Source organism: Xiphias gladius, chromosome 19 (genome assembly GCF_016859285.1).
Source record: "Xiphias gladius isolate SHS-SW01 ecotype Sanya breed wild chromosome 19, ASM1685928v1, whole genome shotgun sequence".
NCBI lineage: Eukaryota > Metazoa > Chordata > Actinopteri > Istiophoriformes > Xiphiidae > Xiphias > Xiphias gladius.
This window is the reverse complement of record NC_053418.1, coordinates 10,171,845-10,192,000: the sequence shown is the minus strand read 5'-3', so window position 1 is coordinate 10,192,000 and position 20,156 is coordinate 10,171,845. Positions and strand designations below refer to the sequence as shown.

General features: G+C 41.8%; 1 protein-coding gene across 2 annotated transcripts in view; it reads left to right on the top strand.

The window, feature by feature from the left end:
* The first annotated feature begins 7,296 nt into the window (after positions 1-7,296).
* The window catches only part of sema6a (sema domain, transmembrane domain (TM), and cytoplasmic domain, (semaphorin) 6A), a 105,373-nt gene continuing 92,513 nt past the window's right edge, over positions 7,297-20,156 (top strand). For both annotated transcript variants that reach the window (XM_040155494.1, XM_040155493.1), the window contains exon 1: positions 7,297-7,646. The gene's annotated coding sequence lies outside the window, so the exon portion shown is untranslated. The remainder of the gene's footprint in view (positions 7,647-20,156) is intronic.

The window sequence follows — 20,156 nt, the reverse complement described above, 5'->3', positions numbered from 1 at the left end:
TCACTTAGGTTATGTGATGAAACCTAAACAAGTTCCATTTGCTGAAAAAGGCAGCGGGATCTGTTCAAAAATATCTGGAAAAAATTTAGTAAGTCAACCTCAAGTTTAGAATATTTTATCATAGATAAATGAAAATAAACGTGTTGCTGTTTGGTTATGTGATGACCCATTTTGTTTACCTGGACCCGCAGTAGTATTCCCTCTCCACCCTACAGCTCCATTTGCACATGACGTCAACAACCTTTCTCCTTCTCTCCCTCAGACATTATCAGCAGCATGATGTCCATTTGTGAGGTAGATGAGGGAGGGGGAGGACACAGGCTCACATGCACCAGCAGACACCCTCTCAACATGCACACACAGACACACATGCACACCATGTCCCCTCCAAGATTATGAAGACTATGCTCTCTAACTGTCACTCCTAGTTACAGACCTATCATGCAGAAATGCTGACTTATTCATGGCTTTCATGCAAACCTGGATGCACAGAGGAAACTGAAGCTGGCTGGGGTGAGGCCCAGCAGGTTGGTATTGCGTGTGTGTGTGTGTGTGTGTGTGTGTGTGTGTGTGTGTGTGTGTGTGTGTGTGTGTGTGTGTGTGTGTGTGTGTGTGTGTGTGTGTGTGTGTGTGTGTGAATAGTCTGTCTTACAGTACTTTGCTTACTGTACCTTACTCAGCCATGCTTTACATCATTTTGCCATTACACGTAAGCACACACACACACATTTTTGGGATATACAGTATATGCTGACATAGATGCGTATGGCTTACAGTCAGAGAAAATTTCTTATAACAATTTTAATATTTTTGGCAGCTATTGACTTCATATTGACGACAGGACAGAACAGTTTTTGAGTAAGTGCGAATACAATTAACCCTGTGTTATATCATCATAAATTCTTATTACAGCATATTCACTTATAGTAGCCGAGAGCATGGCTTACAGATAATTGCACCTCTGTTGGTTTAGAAATGCCTAGTTAAATAAATTTATTTGACTAAATAAACGTAGTCAAATAAAGCAGGACACTTCTAGTTGCCAATAGGCAACAATGTAGCAGCATAAAGTCAATGCCAGCAGGTTTTAAGATCATTAAAAACGTTAATGAACATTCAGACATGCAGACACTGCCTACTTGTTGCCTATTCATGTCAGTGTTTAGAGGCAACAAAAGAGATAAGTGGCTGATGAGAATGTATCTTTATGAGAATTTAAGAGCAGTCAATCCTTCTGAATACAAATACGTTATCCAAAACCTTTTGCTATCAGCAGCAGTGCTTTAACAGGTAGTGCCGATGGAGTTAAAAAAAAAAGAGATTCCGCTAACTCGAATTTTCTTGGAGACCAATTAAAATTGTGTGAAAGTGCTACTTGCCAGTTGGATGGTGCTAAAATTGTGAATGCTCTTCCTGTGACACTGACTGATTCTTATATCCTGTAATACTTACCGTTTACTGTCTACTAATTATCATAATACATAACTATCAAAACTATCAAAACAAATATGCATAATATACGATAATACACACATATACACATATATATAATTTATATAATATGCATGTATGTGTGCAAGTATGCACACACGCGCACACACACACACATGTATATATATGTGTGTGTGTTTGTGTGCGCGTGTGTGCATACTTGCACACATACATGCATATTACATATATGTGTGTGCATACTGCATATCAGTCGGAGTGTGATCAACATCTCCCTGTTTGCGATTACTATCAGACATCTACTAAAGATTATTCAGCTGTTCAGGGGCAACAGTTTATTCAGTTTTTTTCCCCCCTGCCTTTGTGTAGAAACCGACACTCTGTTATCAAGGATCTGCTGAATTCTGCTCTTGATATTGAGGTGCTTAACAGTTAGCTCACAAGGAGGAGATGACATATCAGATGTACAGTAAACACAAACACACAAACACACATGTGGGAATATCTGCCAACAAATTCTTAATTTAATTCAGTTTTTGTTTGTTTGTTTTTTTGTTTTTTTTACTTGTGACACAAGTATCGACTATGCAGACAGAAGTGGATGGTGTCAATAGGCTATTTTGCATGTAAAGCTGGTCATCTATCTGTTACCTGGTGTTATGATAGTTCTCTTATAATGTCGCTAATCAAACTGATTTGGCTTCGGTTACTGCAGTACAATAGTTCTTTCCAAAGTGTGGCCCATGTTAGAAACACACATCCTGTAAAAACTTCAGTTTTTGCTGTTTAAACATCTATGAATTCATATTGTAAACTTTCTAGAGTTCAGTTTATATAATAGTTCAGTTTTAATATGGTTTGATGAACCTCTGCTAGAATCAGACTCGGGGGTATTGGGGTGAAAAATGTACAGTGACAACAGCTAAATAATTTCTCTCTATCAAGCGTAAGTGCCTAAAATACAGCTGGGAGACCTGAGTGGACTGCTGAGCAAAATGTCTAACTGTTGAAAACAGTGGTGTACATTTTATTTCCCTATGTTCTGTGCAGTTTGATGAAAAGCTGATTGTGAGACTATGTGTGGGTTAATATTTCGTTTATAAATAACACAGCATACTTTAATTTTATTCATCCTACCTGCTCTACAGTGCCTTGCAATGACCAGGAAGTTTTGTTAATATTTCACGAACAGTACCTTTATATAGAAATTTCTTAAAATGTCTGGGGCAGTCTCAAACTTTTATACAAACTATCTGTTGAAGTCATGAGAAAACTGAGATTTCTGAAATAATACACTATATTTCTCAGGACAATACCACAGACAAACTAGAAATACATGTAAATATTGTTATTATTATTATTATTATTTAAAGTTTTATAAATAGTTTTATAATATTTTATAAATTAAGTCTTTTGATACATATTATTCTGGGGGGAACATCTAATTATAATTAATTGTTTACTACAAAGATGGAAGTATGTAATTACCATCCATACCAGCAGACTAAAATCAATCAAAATCTGTCCTGATGATAAACTGACCTGGTGCTCAGCACAGTGAACCGTCAAAGTTTCAGTAAGAAGAATCTGAAGTTGACTTTTACGTTGCTGTGGCTGTACTAAATTAAACATCTAGCAAAGGATGACTACTTTTACTTTAATAGAGTGTTTTGGTCCCTCTTCTGCTCCTGAAAACGCTGCAGACTCATAATACACTGCTCTGAGCCTGAATAGTGTTTACAAAAACCCAGAAGCCTGTAGTTGTTTACCAGTGTTAGACTAGATCATTGTAATCCCTGCTTTCCTGTCTGTTTTCAGCATGATCCTTAAATGAATATCAATTATGAGATGACAGAAACGGCAGAATGCAGTCTACGCTACGAATCCATATGCAGATGCCGCGCTCCCAGAAGTCAGATATGAAGAGGTTTAGAAATCGGCGGTATGTAAGCCACAAGTTTTGGATGTAACTACACATTAGCTCTTTTCCACCTCACACCCTTTGGGGATAATAAAGAGGCTGCAATGCCCATTAAAGCACTACGAGGGGAGCTAGCAGACAGATTCAGTGATTGGCCCGCAACAGTACAATGGCAGTTACCACTGTAAATGGGTTCTGTTCCTTTCTCAGCTGTCTGTGTGATCCACAGGTGAGCCGCAGCCATTAGGACTCCGGCAGCAGCAGCAGAGGCAGTGTGAACAAGAGGTTGCTCCGCTGCCGGTCCAGCGTAACACGCAAAGCTCTGCAGGCTTCAAGCAGACATCCTACCACCTTCATCATAATGTGATATATGGAGGCACAACAAAACTCGGGTGAGTCCAGCAGGGTGAGACCCCACACCTGGACGAGTCCCACAGATACATAACAGACTGTCTGTGTGGCTTTTTATTTTTCTTAACAAGCTAAGTAGGTTTTAGACCTATTCATGTTTTAACTTGTGTGGACACTGGTGATTCTGACTGTGTTTAAATATGTCTCATTAACTTATGGGTATTCAGCGTTAGGATGTTACATGGGTACGTTTTCCTCAAACCCAGTACTTAAGTGAAATTTTGTTTGTGTTTGTTCTTTACTCGAGTATTTCCATTATATGCTAATTTTTACAGCCGCAACATTAAAACTGGTAACTGATTCTAATGATGTGGCTGATTCGAGGGAGGTATTGCACTTTTGACCTCACGACATTTGTTTCCCTGCTATAGTTAATAACTTCCTTGTAGCTTTAACAAAACATACAACCATCTCATTAAATATGTTGCATTTTAAAGATTTAGCTACCCCACAGTACATAAAGTTGCTAAGTTGGCTCTACTAAACCAGCTATAACATTTAAATGCTGCTCACACAAGCACCTGTGATAACAAATGACCAGAAATGATGCATAATGGTATGAAAAGCACAACTCTTTATAATTACTCTTGATACATCCAGAATGTCTAGCTGATAATACTTCCTTACTTTTACTTAAGTACAATTTTGAATGCCGAACTTTCACTTTTAATGGGAGTATTTATACAGAGTAGTGTTTCTTCTAGGGTACCCGAATACTGCTTCCACCACGGGTGTACTAAATGTTGTTGTCACAGTGTATATGGGTGTAAGAGTGGTGCTTACGTATATGTATAAATCAATACATACGGGCATGAACCTTTGAGCATATTTCAACATTTGCAATTGTGGTGCAGCATAGTTTAGTGTGAGTCTCTACGTTTTATATAACAATTTGGATACAACTGATTGTGGGTCAGGTGTGAAAAGTAACCAAGTAAATTTACTCAAATACTGTACTTAAGTACAATTTTGAGTTACTTACACAGTGCTTTACTTGAATATTTCTATTTTATGCCACTTAATATATCTACAAAGAGAAAAAAAGCACTTTTTACTCCACTGCATTTATTTGACAGCCGCTTACTAGTTACTTTCCATTCTGAGATTTTATATGAAATACAATAGACTGTTAAAGATTAAACTAGTGATTCTCAGCCTTTGTGGGTTGTGACCCCTTGTAAAAAAGCAGTGTCTACTTAGCAGTTCCATCAAATGGAGATATTTCCCCTCTAAACTTCTCAGATTGTGTTCTCAGTATCACATTCTCAAAATGTGTTTGAGGACCAAGTAAGCAAAAATCATCCAACATTTTAAGAAAAAGCAAACAGTAGACAAAATTTTTAAAAGAATACTTTGTGTAGTAGAATCTTTTCTTTCTTCTTCCCAACCCCTGACATTTATCATATGGCCCGGCCACATAGGTTCGCAAACCCCTGGACTTCCACTGGAAGCATCTAACTGTATCTAAAGTAGATAAATTAGCTGTACATGGGAGCATGGGAGCTGAGCCGAGTCCCTGAAGAATAGCGAGTGTGTGCCTGCTGCCTGTGACGGTTGCTCTAATTCAGCCGGACTCCTATTGTGCCAGGGACAACTTTAGCGAGACAAGTGAGATAAACTCTGACGCGGGCATGTTTCCAGAGTTCAAATTAACCGGTGTGCATCGTGACACTACGGAGCTTGGCTTACACCCCGCCTCCCACACTTTGCAACACTTGCACGTCAAAAAAAAAAAGAAAAAAAAAGTGCGCGTGAGAGAAGCGGCGGAGAGCGAGTGAGATAGAGAGGCAGAGACGAAAGAATGTAAAGATGGAGTAAGAGTGTGTGAGATAGGGGCTGTATGGAGTTTGTTTTGGTTAGAGGCTTGCAGCATTTGCATGACTATTGATGTTAGCACATCAAAACGCTTTTTTCTCCATCTGATTTTGTGTATAGTATCCGTAATGATTCACCTGCGTGTGTCAACAGCACGAAGGGAACTCGCACACACACACACACACACACACACACACACACACACACACATCTCTCACACAGAATTTTAATGAGCTTTAACAAGCCTACTGTACATTGTACCGTAAAATGAGATGTATGATATGTGGATGCACTCCAAGCGGTTAATTGCCAAGGAAGTGCGCGTATTTGCATATGCCACGACAATATTTGAACTCTAGTCTGTTTATAATAAGTCGTGTTTAAACAAACCGGATCCAAATCTGCTCCAGGGAATGACAGAAAAAACAACAGAGCTATTATGTTTTCTCCCTCATGTGCACGGCCCTGCGTGATGGTTCAGTTGCATGACGGTAAACGAGTTTTGCTTCTACAGCAAATTAAGTGAAAACAGATGAGGGAAGGGGTTAGCGGGCACGGGCGCGTTACTTCGCACTAAAGAGCAACGGTGTAGTGTTTGACATCGAGCCTGTGGAGGCAGCACCGTACTAGTATTTTGACAGCAATAGCGCCCTGACAGGCCACTACTCAGGAGCACACACACGCACACGCGCACACACACACGCGCTCGCTACTGTTTTCACAGGTGGCCTGTTATTAAATAATGATAAGTCCAAAGCCTCACACACATTAGCTGTGTCCCTCCGGAGCTTATACTATATATCTATATACGATCTAGATCTCCACGCAGGTGTTTACGCACTGTAACATAATGTGCGTTTGTGTCCGCGAGCATGTGCAAGTAGTTACGTTTGTGTTTTGTGGCAGGCTCGCAGCTTTTAATCTGACAAACTGACGTTGAGGGGTTTGGCTTGGTGCGAGGAAAGCGAGAGAGTATGTGGAGCACACTTTCGAACTTTGCCATTGGCTTTCAGACTTTACCTGATGGCCCCGTTCTGATGAGATCGGGGACAAGGAAAGTGACGGGCCATTTGTAAAAACCCAGTGACTGCAAATCATGTGTTTCTGTGTGCGTGCGCGCGTGCCTGCCCGGGACGGGGGGCGACACGGGAGGGAAGGGCGGTCCTGCGTCTCCAAGAGACAAGAGACAAGACAGGCTCTGAACCTGGTCACACTTGCATGAGCTGTGAGCAAAAAAACAAAAAAACAAAAAAAGGAAGAATAGAAGGAAGGATGACCTGCATCTTTATTGTGTCTAAAACATACCAGTGAAATGACCAGTGACAGTTTGCATGACAGAGCCAGCAGACCAGCCTGCATGGCTATAAAACGCCAGTTAATCTTATCTGAATTTCTAAGTAACCTCTCCATATTTTGCTTTCCTTTTTCCCTCTCCTGCGTAAATAGCGCTTAGGCTTTCTCCTTCTCCAACTCGCATTCTTATGAAATGCCGCTGCGTAAAAATAGAAATACAGTTGTCCATAACTGGCACCCATTGACACAATAGCTCCCGTTCCAGGGACGTAGCTCCTCCCTATGCATGTGTGTGAGTGTGTGTGTGTGCGCGCGCGCGCGTGTGTGTGTGTGTGTGTGTGTAGCGGGTGGGTGACAGCTGGGCTCGCTGCGCTCAGCTCCAGTCTGGTAAGAAGCTTCATCTCCAAATAGGATGACCGTCGGCTTCTGTGGAAGGGACTGCGTTCAGCTCCGTAGCTAGTTCTGGGACACCCGGCTGGTTCCATCCATTCAGCTTGCCTGAGGGGAGTTTAAGAGCCAACACATCGGGTTCTTTTTTTTTTTGCTCTCCGGCGTGGATTTCCGATGGATATTCCGATTTGAAGAGGTGTGATTTGAGCGCGGCATGTAACAAAAAGAAGCGCAAGAGAAAAAGTAGCGCTCGTATTGTTATTCTGAAACGAGCCCCGTCTGAACTGCTTTGAGAGCCATACCTCATGGATTACTAAAAGGCAGAACCGTATAACCACTCCGCGGCATACCCATCCATGAGCTGAAGGTAAGATTTCTTTGTTTATTTCAAACTTTAGGTGCGCTCATCGCCTGTACCAGCCTTTCTCCAGCCCCGCGAGGCTCGTTTTTTTTCTGTACAGCCAGGCTGCCGGGCGACAAGTGCACGAGCTTCAGTGGGGCTACTGTATCAACCCGGGGCGATTTCGCGTATTTATGGAGCCTTTTGAAAGTTACAGAAAAATCGGAAACCGCCTGTTTTCCGATCCAAATGAGAGCTGCGACGCTTTCCTGCAAGACAAATACCTTCTGCCGATATAAACAGACCCCAAATTTCGTGCGTAATCCCTTTTAGGATGTTTGCCCGTATAGATTAAATAAGTGTCAGTGTCAGAGGACCTATTGCAGACCACACTGAGCCAAGACACACGCAAAACAATGTCAGTATCATTCCGGGTAGCAGGTACATGGTACGGCGAATAAGAAATGTGCCTGTGGCAACTCGCAGGACTCGGACCGACTGTTGTCCTCCGGCTAACGGTGTTTTTTTCTTTTTCTTTCAACCTCGTTGACTCTCTAAAGATGTTAGAAGACTACAGCCACGAAACTACCAGTTTTAGATTCACTACAAGGAATGAAAAATTGCAGTAGTTATGTGAGCCTAATAACATATTCATGCCTGATTTATTGTATAAACACTGAAGTGCTTGCTCCATTATCACAGTGCATGATGGGATTTTCATTTGCCATTTATTTTCACGACCAGAATTAATTTACATCTAGACCAATAATGCAGCCGGTGTTTGCAGTCCTTCTCTCGATTTTCTTTCTTTCTGTAAAACTCTAACCTGAATGACAGAGATTTGATGTGAATTTATTAGTCATTTTACATGCAGATTTGTATTGCTCTTAGGTCAGACCTTTCCTCTCTCTATTTTACACACACACACATTGGCTAGGGTGTGTTCAGGGATTTCAAGCTGCAAGGGGGCGGAGTGGTCACCATTACTCGGGTCCAAAAGATTAATCAAATGTTTGTAATTTTGACCAGGAGACAAAATCGCACTGGTCTTAACAGTGGATTTGCCGTTAAATGAATTGCTGCTGCTTTAACAAGCATGGAGAGGAGCTAGAGGCCTCACAAACCACATCCACCAGCCTGACTGCCAACACCCAGTCACTCCCAGTGGTTTCCCTCTCCTCTCCTCTCCTCTCCTCTCCTCACCCAGTATGGAAGACCCCCCGCCCCCAGAGTCACTGGGAAAAGATGGAAAAAGGATTCGGCAACTCTAATGCAGGTTATAGATTAGGAAGTGTGCAAGGGTGATGATAGAAATGGGTGAACCTAAGGATTACTGAATGCCTACAGCAAAATGTGCCTCCTGTCAGCTGATTTTCAGCAGCAGCATACTGTGTTTTGGAAACATGATTGTGGTATCAACCTTAAAAAAAAAAAAAAAAAAGGAAGAAATATAGAATTATTTCACACCAGCTCTGATTGGAAAGGGGGTTGTATTTCATCTGTTTTTCCTGAAATCACTGGAAATATTCGGTACTCCTGTGCAATGCGTGTTTTGTTTCTTCACTTGTTACCTTGCGTTTTTGTTTTTTTTTCGCAATCAGGATACATATTGTTCTGAGGATTACACAGAGATCTTGAATGCGAAATAGCAGAATGTTTTAACATATCACCGCTGCTCCTCCTACAACATTAGCCTCAAGGCTTTCAAATGTCCTGGAGGCATTTTTTTGAGATGTTGCACGGGCCGTAAATCCCACCACACTGTTCCATATAAACCATGAACCAGAGTGCTAATCCTGTTATTAACACTTTATACACTGACATGTGGTGCTTTCGTGAATTACAGCATGATTTACCTTTGTGGCAACAGCCTACCTGTTCTTTTCCCGGGAAGGCAGAATAAACAGAGCAATCAGAGTTGTTGCTTGTATTTGGAGCAATGCTCCGTGGAGCGTTTGATCCGTCGATCCCCTAACAGTAACAATGGGGAAGGCATTGTGTGGGACTGATGTGAATTTGTCACATTGTGTGTGAGTGTGTGTTTGTGAGAGAGAGGGAGGGAGGATGAGAGAGGCAGAGAGAGAGAAAAAAAGACATAGAGAGAGTTAGTATTTACCTTTGCCAGTTAAGGACAAATGCAGATGCAGCCTGAATATAGTAGGTCTGAATAATTGATAAATGGCTTTGTTCCTGTTCAAATGAATTGGCCTGCTGTTATAAACAAGGAGACCGGTCAGCTGCTTGTTAACCACTGGTCCCTATTCAGTCAGTGTCAATACCCAGCATTCAATAGTGTGTGTATTTATACATATTTTACAGAAGCCATGCCTTATTGATGCACGTCCTTGGTGTGTGGGCTGGTGTTTTGTTTTTTTTAAACAATTAGAGTGTGAGAAAGCATCAAAGCCCTCTCATCTGCATGTGATTTATTGATGCTTAACCCATTTTCCAGATTTCAAATCTTTCTAAATTGCTGCTGCTTCAGTTACACTGCCTTAACGCTGAATCTGCTCTAGCAGTGGAACATTAAAAAAGTATAATCATGAACTTGTGTGTATGATGTAGCACATTTTGTTTTAGAAATACAGGTCAGCATAATCGAAGATGCTTGCATTTTGACGGAACTGTCCATCACAGAAGTTACATTGCACATTTGCTGATTTTAGCAGTGCCCAAGTTGGCTCTTCAGATTTAGTGGGAGTCTTTTGTAATTCAGTAGGTGAAAAAAAGAATGACATTGTAACCTGCTATAACAAATTACACAACTCCCCCTCTGTATAAACACTTTTCCACAGAACCATCTGCTGCTCCATCGCTGTCATTTTTTTAGTTATGATTTCCTGGACCCTCTGAAGTTGAACTCATTATTTGAAAAAATCCTTTTCATTTTATCTAAGAAAACATACTGAATGTTCTTCTACAGGCTGAGAGGAGATGGCAGCAGACCTGTGTCTAAATGCATGTATCCCCTTTGTTTATATATTTGATTTTCTAAAGAGCCAGCAGCTTATTTGCTCACTACCCCCATCCTTTCTAGTTAAGTTGGAACATATCACCCACTTTTTATAGGTGATGATAAATGATTTTCAGTTTACTTTGGGGATCTAATATATCTCACCGTGCAGCATGGTCCAGTGTGCTCTATCCACAGCATGGCTCATTGAAAAGGTAATCACTCACTAATCACATGCTTCAGCGTGTTGGTCCTTGTTCTCTCTCTGTCTCTCACACCAACATGCATGGATGCATTGTGTTCCAGTTTTCCAAGTTTCATTGTGTTGTTCTAACTGGCTGCTTTTTCCCACTTAGCCTTAACCCTTCCAGCTCACTATAAATGACTCTACAGAGCATCCATTGAATTAACCGTCCATGTGTGAAACATTTTTCATACTCGTTACATTAACATAATTGATTGAGCATGTTTTGTGTGCCAAGAAAGCCAGAGGCATGAAGGACCAAGCAAATGGCTTATTTTGGGCTGGGCGCCGCAAGTCAGTGGCAGAATTGGCTGAGTGTCTGTTGGTGTTTTGGCTGTTGGTCCTTGGCAAAGCTTTGTTGTTAGAAATTAAGTGAATTAGAAAGTGATAGCCAGTCCATCTAGGAGAAGATTGTTGAGGAGCCAAACTTTGTCACATGCGTGCCAGATGAAAACATTTAAAACCCGCTTATAAAATCAGTTTTCTTTTCATGGAAATTTAGTATTTTAAATACTTAATATATGCGACATTAACATGTGGTAATACCTTTGTCACAGCTGAGTTTGGTTGCCTGTCATTACTCAAATGGAATGGAAAGGAAATGCATTTGCAGGGATAATCCAAAAGCAGCAGGGCTTTGTGTGATTGCCAGGGAGATGGATGAATGACTGGCCTTGAAAAGAACCAAGTCTTGTACTACAGATCAGATGATGTAAATTGTGGCACGCAGCATAAAAATATTATGTCCTAGTTCCCGTCCTGCTGTTGTGCTTTTACAGGTGAGAGCAGCCAGTTGTGACTCATGGACACAGCCACAGTCTGTTAAGACTCATTAGGGCCGCATCCGCATGTGGCTGTGGTTATTTCTGTGGTTAGGTTGCTTGTTGGCAGCCAATAAGGAGGTTCGTGTCATGTGGATGTTAAGCATCAGGAAATCTCTGCCGCCTCTTCCTTTTCTCCTTTAGCCCTAACTCTGCCTATAACACACTGTGTCTATGTGTCTCTGTGAGGTGTGTAAGTCAGGTCCTTTCACATTTTCTGTGTGTGTAGTACCACTAAGCACTGAGGGTGGTTAATGTATGTGTGTGTTGGTTGTGGGCGGTGGTGGTGGGGGGGTGAGTGTTTGTACTCGGTGTGTGTGCTGTGACTATACGCTCATGTTTGCGTGGTGTTGTTCGAGTGCATCTGTCCCTCCTCCCTGGGCCCCAGCGATTGGCACCGCATCTCTCATCTATTAATCATAGAGAGCGCTTTCTCTCTCATACCGTTGCCATAGTTTCAGGACCTGAGACAGTGTTGGGGTGCCTGGCCGCCTAGAGAGAGGAGAAGTGAGAGGAAGAGGGGGAGGAGAGAGCAGGAAAGGAAAGGAAAGGAAAGGAAAGGGAAGGGAAGGGAAGGGAAGGGAAGGAAAGGAAAGGAAAGGAAAGGAAAGGAAAGGAAAGGAAAGGAGAAGAAAGAGGTGTGACTACGGAGGAAAGGAGGATATGATATAAACAGTATAGTGAGGGGAAGGCAGAACAATTGAAACAGAGCAGAGGAGGAAAGAGGGGAAGTGATTGAAAGAGCAATGGCAGGCTAGCACACAGAGCACGTCCTCACACCATGGATGAGTATGCTTCAAGAACCAAAATGGATTCCATTTTTATCTCAGCAGTCAACCCTCTATCTACTTCTGTGCATGCATCTTTTCAGTCCCTCTCACATACATATACTGTATAAACTCTGTACATCTCTCTGCTCTCGCCTTCCTAAAGAGAGTGGAAGAATATTTTCACAGTAGGCATCATCTTGTGAACAGCATGCTCATGGGACTGGTGCATCTCCAGTATGTTACAGTACATTGAACGGCGGTTATTTCACCTTGCTTTACAATGGAAAAGCTGTCCAATGAGCTGAGATGGAAAGTGAGCCAGGGCCTCCTGTTTCATGCTCAGCTGGGTGTTTTGATGGTTAATCATGCTGAATTCATGTGTTATTCAATGATGGATTACAACGGAAATGGACCACTATGGAAATTTCCAAAGCAGGGAATACTTCTTGCTATCAAGCCATGTCTCTCTATCTCTGTCTCTTTGTATTTATCTATCTGTCTTTCTCTGTTTCTTCCTTTTTCCTGTCCTGTTTTCTTTCTCTCTACCTTCCTCCGAATTTAGATTTTTCTTCCCTCTGCGCAGAAGGAGTACCGAACCTGCGCTGCTACTTTCAGAGAAGCAGTTCTTGTTTTGGCTGTAGACTTTGTACCTCCCATATGACCTCATAATCTCATTTAGGTCTTTTAATGGCTAACCATGCACTAATGTGGTGGTTGTATTTTCGCCTTGTCTCCTCACATCATACCCTGCCTTTGAGCATTTGCAATGGGAGCTTGCAAATGCTGGAAAATAGGCAAACGGCAGCGCTGTAATCATGGGATTCTCAGCAAACACAACCACCTTTCACTCAAATGCGTGTACACAATTACACATACAAATTCACTCATACACACACAGAAGACACATGTAAGCACACACATATTCATGCAACAGGGCAGTTTTTTTTTAAATGTAAGTACGAGGGAAGGGAAGAAAGCCTGTCAGTGTTACAGTGGTGCACATAGTGAGTGTCAATGGGCATGAACGCAGGAATACCTGATTGTAGAGTACACTGTGTAATTCTCCCTTCACCGTGTATGGACTATCTGCAGGGGAATTGCCATTAAGGGAGATAACGACAAAGGAGGAAGTGAGAGGGTGTGTTTGGTCTTTGTGCTGATGCCACCGAGGGGCTTTTGTGCCTTTGATGCAATTGCAGGTGACATCATAGCGGTCGCATTCTCAGGTGCAGCAGGTGAATTAATCCAGGTGGGGGATGGGGTAAAGGTGTGTGTGAGTGCGTGTCTGTGTGTGCAAATCTGGTGTCTTAATGCTCCTGAGTATCTGTGGAAGCAGGCATGCAGGGCTGTGTGTGTGTGTTTGTGTGTGTGTGTGTGTGTGTGTGTGTGTGTGTGTGGACATGCATGTGTGTGTGTGTGTGTGTGTGTGTGTGTGTGTGTGTGCATCAGTCATCAAAGCAGAGGAAAGCCAGTGTGTAAGGTGATCTGTATGCTCATGGCAGAGCAGCAGTCATACTCTCCCAGAGGCTATAAGCCTCGCCGAATGTGGAACAAGCGGCTTCTTCTTCCAAAGCCCCACTGCTGTTTTCCACACGCGGGCCAAACAAGGCTAGACAGATTTAGTTTATTAGCCATGTTTCTGGATTTCCTCCACAGCAACATTTCTGTTCAAATTATCTGTCAGCGGGGATATAGTTTCACACAATCTAATATTGCTTACTATCCTGTGATGCAACATTTAGCTGGCCCTAAACCTGGCAGGACGAGCTAAGCTCAAACAAGCAGCGACGGATATCCTAGACAGCAGGTAATTTGTAACAACCATCCCTGGCTCATCTGACGCACTGATGATGATAGATTTCTGCAATTGGCCCTGGGTGAATAATAATTATTTCCAGGTGACTGGTAAATCTTTACAATGACCTGTGGTTATTCTGACACACAAACATGAAATGTAATAATGAAAGACTTGCAATCAAAACAATTTAGTCACTAATGTCCAAAACCTCACACAAGTAACATTATTTTTGCTGTATAGTCACAGTTTTTCTTACAGCAAATAGAAAAATACAGGCTACATGTGTGTCTTCAGAGTTGCTTCAAACCTTGTTTAGAAATCAGTTTTTTCCCGGTCACAGTGGCTGGCAGACTACAAGTGATTCCCCTGAGGGTCCTCTATTTCAGAATCCAATCAGGCAGGACTCAGAACAATATTACCTCTGTGTGTGTGTACATTTATGACATAGCTAATGAACAAATTGCTGCCATGTGGCATGGCCTGGTGGCGTGGCTGGTGAAAAAAGAAACACACACAGGCTCACACACCATGCACACACTCCGGTCCCCCAGCCACTGTCTTCCCTCTTTTCACCACAATACACACACATGTGCGCACACACGCCCAACCACAAGGCCCCCAGTGTTCTTGGCCTGTCTGCCCATCAGCTCATGCGGAGCGCTGGGCTGGGAGTACTTATCATCACTCTGCTGAGTGGAGGCCTCACAAAGGCCCACTCACACACACACACACACGCACGCACACACACGCACACACACACACACACACACACACACACACACACACACACACACACACACACACACACACACACACACACACACACACACACATTCATGCACACAATTCAGTCAGTACAGGGAGACAGCTCAGTGTAGCCAGGGCTGCTGGACTGATTAAATGTATGGTGTGACAGCAGCCTGAGTTGACACTGCTAGGAAGAAAGCTTGATAGGCAAATGGAGACTAGCAGACAGGTAGACAGGTAGAAAGGCAACCCTATCTCCAAGGAAATACATTTAAATACTTTAAATTTTCTTTGCCAAATACCTCATGGAAGAAATGTAACTGTTGCCTGAACTGTATTTACTGAAAACGTTTTTACAATCCGGGAAAGATAACAACCTTATTCTGCACAGAAGTCACGAAAAGGAGGTCAAGGTGAATGGTTGAATTTTCAAAGCCCAGGACTTTGACATGAAGTTGAGGGATCATGTTGTGTGTATCACGTGTTGTTAGGTTTAGGCTAAAACTAGAACAACAACACTAAAATGAATTGTAGTTTTGGTGTAGTGAAAACGTCAACGCACTCTCGTTTCAAAACGTCTAATGCTGCAAGTCAGCTATTTAGCCAAGACCATGATTTAAGCCTTAACCAAGCCCCTTTAGTTGCCTAAACATAACTTTAAAATGCTAAAGGAATAGTTCAACATTTTGGATAATATGCTTATTCCTTTCTTGCTAAGCGTTAGATGAGAAGATCAATACCACTCTGTATGGTAAATATGAAGTTACAGCCAGCAGCTGGTTAGCTCAGCCTTGCAAAAAGAGTAAATAGGGGGAAACAGCTAACCTGGCTCTGTCCAGAGGTAACAAAATTAACAAAATCAGATTTGTTTAATCTTTACAAAAAGTGAAGTGTAAAAACAACATGTTGTGGTATTACAGGGGTTATGTTCTTCTATTTCTTGGAGTAACGTCCTGGAGCAGAAACTATGGAAGTTACTGTGCCCTGTACACCACACCCTCTAAAACCACAAGGTGTCATTTTTATGCTCTGGTTTGTGTACAGGTTAAACAAAAAGGACATCGTGGGTTAATCATTAGTGAGCCTTTTGAGGTGCTGTTAGGCAGATTTTGTTACTAGCTGTTTCCACTGTCTCCAGTTTTTGTGCTAAGCTGACCAGGCTGCTGGTGGAGGTCTCATATATACATACATATACATACTTCCAGTATGAACATTTTGCATTGGCATTGAACAGTTTGCAAATATCAGTATGTTTCTTACAAAACATATTTTTTAATGCAAACTGGTAAATTAATTCAATTTTCCGGAGACAGGAGGAAGCATTTAGGGAAAGAGATACACTGGAAAAATGGCTAACAGACAGACAATTATGGAGATATTCAGAAGAAGCAGAGAGTCAGAGTTATTGGGCATGGAGGAATGCACAGACTCACACAGGTAACTGGGATATTTAAGTAGACAGGTAGAGTAAAAAAAGTAATAGAAAGAGGCTGGACTGTTAGCAAGGTAGGCAGGCAGCAAGGTTTCGAGACATACGAAGAAAGGAACTCAACACATCCTCTCAAAATGAATTCTTGTGAAAAAAAATAATATTTCACCTCACCTCCATTCATGCCCCTTTAATGTGGACAAAAGATGCTCTGTATGTGGGCAGGTAATCAGGCAAGCAGGTTGATAGGCTGGAAGACAGACAAGCTGTGAGGCAGGAAAAGAGAAATTGTGCCTTGCATGATAATGTATTCATTCATTCCCTACTCTGATAATGTTCACAGTATTCATTCATCACAGTCTACTGGGGGCTTTTTATATGTTATTTGTTAAAAAGTCTCTTTGCTTTTCTAAACTTGTTAAGGTTTTGATTTCTGTGCTGAGTGGATTATTCAGGAGGTGATTGGTTCTGGGTTTCTGAAGGTGTGTGAGATTATGTGCATGCATTTGAGCTAGTGTTTTGTTTGTGTATGAATGCACTCCTGCATAAATTGGTGTGTGTAGAAACTGCAAATTCTGCAATGAGACGTATTTTTGTCTCTGAGTAGTTTGGTTTGATTGGGCAGTGCAGCAGCTGCATAGTGAAACGCTGAGTCTTTTGATCTACTCCCATCCTCAACTAATCTGAGATCATCTCAACTGTTTCACTGATAAATTCGCTTTTTTTGTTTCTTGTTGGATCTGTTTATTTTCATCCAAATAACCGACAAATCCTCTGTTTATTGATTGTAGTATTATACAGCAATTGAACCCCTGATTATTTAATTTGGTTTGGAGTCTGAGAGAGGAGGCATGGCTATGTGCCCAGCTCCTCAGAAGATGGTTTGATGAGTCAAAACTGGTCAGACATCATCACAGAGAATTATTCCTGTTTTTGGAAGAGGTTATTAGAACATTTGTGTTTTCTCAGTATCAAATCCTGTTTGCCTAAAGGCTTTAAGCTGCTGCTCTCAGCTGTTCGACAGGTAGGAAAAACAAAAAGCGGCCAATTCTCTAATCACCCCCTCTTTCTCCTTCTGTGTCTTTGTGTCAGAGTACACGTGAGTTTACACGGGGTGCATCTAGTAATGCTAGCCTGGTAACTAGATAGGAACACAAGATGGCAGGTAAGACTATCTAGACCCACTATCTCATTTACATGCTGGCTCTTTTTACAACTTTGAACAACTAATTTTCTTTCTTTAAGTGATATCTTGTATTTTGTTTTTAACTTATATCAATATCAGGTGATTGTCATATTCTTCAGTTGCTTTTAAACTTGTATTTAACGGTTAATAAAATTGGGAATTCTATGTTTTGGAGCAATATTTTTTAGTTCCTCCTCAGTGACTCAGTTATTAGAGAGAGTAGTGTTGCTATTGTCTGAGTGTTTTCAGCACATGGCTCCCTTACCTGGTCTCCATCTTGGGTTTACACTGCAAAGTTACAGTATGTTACATCACCACACATGACAACAAAGAAATCAGATGGCAAGGAAAGGAGGTGGGATGAGTCTTTGGAGGTGCAGCTCTGACCTAGATAAGATTGGGAGTTTGGAGTGTTGAGTTGATCCTGTGGTGTAGGTCTGTTGTTGTCATACAGTCTGTACCTGACTTTGATCTTCATCCTTCCTCTGTGCTGTGTTGGATTAGTGTCCCCGTTCAGTCCTGTGAGGTGCAGTCATCCAGGGCCAGCTGAATTCCCTCTAGCTGACTGGTTGATTGTTGCAGACTCTATCTAGAACAAACAGGTTTTCATGCAGCCAGACGATAAGATGGGACATGGTGGTGTGTTCACACTGGCACTGCTGCAGCCATTTGTTTCACACATTAACAGGTGAAGGACTTAGTGTGTTTGTCTGTGTGTGTGTGCTTTTGTGTTAGTCAAGCTGCCTGACTCTGCGTGACCTAGACTTTAGTAAATGAACAGTCATAGAAGATAGCACCGACTACTGAACAAAGATATTTGATTCCATTACAACACTGTGCAGAATGAGGATATGGTTACCAATAATTGGATAATCGGTGTAATAAACACATGTTTAAGCACTTCGTACATGCACCTGCATGCCCTCACAAGCACACAAGCATGCATAAAAAAAAAACTCAATAAAGCAAGCTCTAGAGCCAGAAAAAACTGTGACAGCTGAGCAATTAAGGATTGAAAGGTTTGAAATATATCAGGTTTGAAATACATTCTATATTAGAACTACTATAGGACTTAGTACATAACTGGAATTCTGATTTTTATGGCTTCCGTGATCTTACATGCTTCTAGTGGTACATATTGGCCATACCGTTGTACAGCATATGTGGTGCAGTTGCAGTTTTGCTTTGTAGGCTCAAGAAAGAATAGGAAAAGCTTTGTTAAGAATAGTAGAGAAACCAATTTAGCACTATGTACAAGCATGTTATTTAAATTTTCTAAGGGGCAACCCACTCACCTATTCCCACTCATAATGCCCCACTTTTTTAATGTTAGAATACTTAATATTTTATTCTGGACTGTGCGATATGTTGATTACGGAGAAGAGACCACTGTGGGGTTTCAGCTATTTTCATTTCCGCTTTACACCAGCATCTCAGTCTTGTTCAGGGTGATTGTCTGTGAGAGGCAGCTGACATGGCCTCAATTTCCTGGGGAGGCGGTATTTCTTACCTCAACCACTTGCATAATAAGGCGTGACTTTCTCTTTGAGTGCACTCATTGCCTGTCCCACCCTAGAGGCAGACAGATAGTTATTCCTTCATCACGGTTATTTCCATGCTTGTAACACTAGGCTAATTACTATAGTAAATACTGCCCGGGCTGTGACTACACCATCAACTGAATGCAAGAGGAGAGCACAGGGGAGATGCATTTAATTAATTGATTGTTATTTGGAATCCTTTGCGAATGATAGGAGTCAGTCTGACAGAGGAAGAGGAAGAATGGCAGTATTTTTATCCAAAGCACCTGACCAAATAGCAACTAGAAGTACATTTTTAGTATGGATGAATCAGTCTGAACCAGTTAGCATGCTGTTTCAGTGTGCAAACCTTGTATAGGTACAAGGATGTAGTGACAGTGCTTCAGTCAATTTAGGATAATCCAAAAGGAGCAAGGTCTGCCATTCTGTTCTGACTGTTCTGAGCAATTTCTCATCCACTTTTCATCCTTAATTCCTTGTGCCACTATATTGAGATTAAATTAAGATTGTGGTTGGGGGAGATATCGATTTTAGTGGCTAGAACGTTGGCCGATTCTCAAGAGCTTTTTATAGCCATTAGCAACGGTTATTCATTCCCTGGGATGCATTGTATTACATCCAAGGAGGGTGTGGGAGTGGATGGTGAGATTGTAATCAATCGAAGCATCAAGACTGTTTTTGCCCTGCGTGTCTTTCGAAATGACCGCTGCTTTCCTCTTTTAGACAAAACCGCCCCTATCATGAGTTAAGCTCAAGGTTCCAATGTACTTACATATCGTCATCATATGATGTGGTCGGAAGAGTGCAGTAACAAAACCCTAGCAGGAAGGGCTACTGTGGGCCTGCCATATGCCTCAAGTAAACAGAGCTAAAAGAAGATATGATTCACGTTGGGATGTAATAAGGAGCTGAATGCAGAGAAAGGGGGGGGGGCGACAAGTGAAGAGGCTTTGGTTACCCTTTTAACTGATAGCTATCTCTCAACTGGACAGAGAGAGGAGTGCACCTGTATTGCAGCCAAATGTATAAGAAGACAAATAGTGTATTT